Source organism: Petaurus breviceps, unplaced genomic scaffold, assembly GCF_028583685.1.
Source record: "Petaurus breviceps papuanus isolate PSGF00001 unplaced genomic scaffold, PetGlider_PUasm1.0 108, whole genome shotgun sequence".
Classification (NCBI taxonomy): Eukaryota; Metazoa; Chordata; class Mammalia; order Diprotodontia; family Petauridae; genus Petaurus; species Petaurus breviceps.
Genome location: NW_027185593.1, coordinates 1,828,067 through 1,829,935, shown reverse-complemented (window position 1 = coordinate 1,829,935; position 1,869 = coordinate 1,828,067).

Genomic DNA, 1,869 nt, shown 5'->3' with positions numbered 1-1,869 from the left:
TGCCACTGAGTAGTGTTTGTGTGATGGGTGGGGATAGTGTGGGTCACTAGTGGGAGTGGATAGGCTGGTTTCCAAAGAATGGGGACACTGCAAACCACCAGGGGGAGTGGCCAGGCTAGTCTACAGTGAGGAAGAGCACTTAGTCCCAAGAGAGTGGACAGACTGGTCCCCAGGGAAGGGGGGGGGGAGAATTGTGTTAGAGATTGAGAACTAGAAGACTTTGTAAGTCATCTAGACCTACCCCCTCATGGTACTGAGGATGCCACAAAAAGGAGCAGGCGGGCAGGTTCCTAGTGGGGGGTCCTCCCTAGGGGGAGTGGACAGCCTGGTCCCCACTGAGGGGACACTGTGAGTCACTGGTTAAGAGTGAGGCTGGTCCCGAGAGAGGGAAGGCGGGGTGGATCTAGGGAGCGAGCGAGTGGGCTGATGGGCGGGAGAGGCGGGGCCTAGGGTAAGACCCCCAGGCCGGCAGGGGGCGTCCCCGGGGGCCGGGGGCGGGCCGAGGAGCCAGCCGGGCTGTTGCCCCAGGCGCCTCGTGGCGGAGGCTGGAGCGGCGGTGGCGGCGCCCGGACTTTCTGGCTCGCTCGCGCGCGCGCTCGCCGGGGAGCGCCAGGTGGGAGCCGGCGGCAGCGGCGGGGCCATGTCCAAGGCGTGGGGGCCCCGGGGGCTCCTGTCGGGCAGGAAGCAGCGCGCGGCGGCGGCGCCGAGGTGAGCGGGGGGCGCGCGAGGCGCCCGTTAGCCCGGGCGGGAGGGCGGCGTCCTGCCGAGGTGAGGGGCGGCCCCGCGGCGGGCCGGGGGCCGAGCCGACGCGGAGGCGGGAAAGTTTCTCCCGAGCGGGCGGAGTGAGCGGGAGGAGGAGCAGGCGCGGAGGAGGGAGGGAGCGCAGGCAACGGAGCGGGGCGCAGCGCGGCGCAGCCCCCGAGGAGGGGTGCCCGGGCCCCCGGCCCAGCCCAGCTCGGGCCAGCCCCCTTTTCACGGGCGGCCCCGCGGGAGCTGCTCCCGGCCAGGGCTGGCGGCGGGGTAGGGGGATACGAGCGCGTGCCTGGAGGCCCAGCTCGGGGCGCGAGTAGGGGTCGGAGGAGAAGGTGGGCTGGGGGCCGCTCGACGGCCCGAGGGACAGGAACTTGATGGCGGCGGCGGAGTCCTCACGTCGTGCTGCGGCCCGTCTGCTTTGAGAGGCGGAGGGATCCGAGCGAGACCCCGCGGGCAGCCCCTTCCCCACCGCTGCTCCTCCTCCGAGGTCCCCCCTCCCCAGCAGCCCGCGCGCTGATTGGGGGCGGGGCATTGGGAGTGGCTCCTCGGGCGTCGTGCGCAGCCCCCGGGTGGCTTTTGGGCAGGGATGGTGGGCTGGGGAGCCGGGAAGCGCGCCCCCTCGGCTGCCGGCCTCTCTGCTCTCGCTTTCTTCCCTCGCGGGCTCCCGGCTCAGCCCCGCCCCCACGGTTCCCCAATAGGGCCGGAGACCACGCCCCCTCTGGCCGCGGGGGCGGGGCCAAGAGACCTGCGGCGTGCTAGGCAGGCTAGTCTGGGAGGGGAGGGCTGTGAGGGGGTGTCTGGGGGCCGGAGGAGGAGGAGGCGGCGGCGGCTGGCGCGAGGACGCGGGCGCGGGGAGGGGGAGAACCTGGCAGAGGAGGGGGGACGAGCGAGCGCAGTCCCGGAGAGCCCAGCGCGCGTGCTCGCTGCCTCCTCGCTCGCTCACCGGGATGGGGGCGGAGGGCGGAGGCCGGGAGGGCGGAACAGCCGCGGAAAGTAGATTCAGCGGCGGCGGCGACCGAGGAGGAGGCTACCGCGGCCGGCCAGGGCGACGGCGGCTCGGGCGGTTGCTCCTCTCCTTCCGCGGCGGGCTCCTTGGGCGGCGGGAGCTCAGCCCGG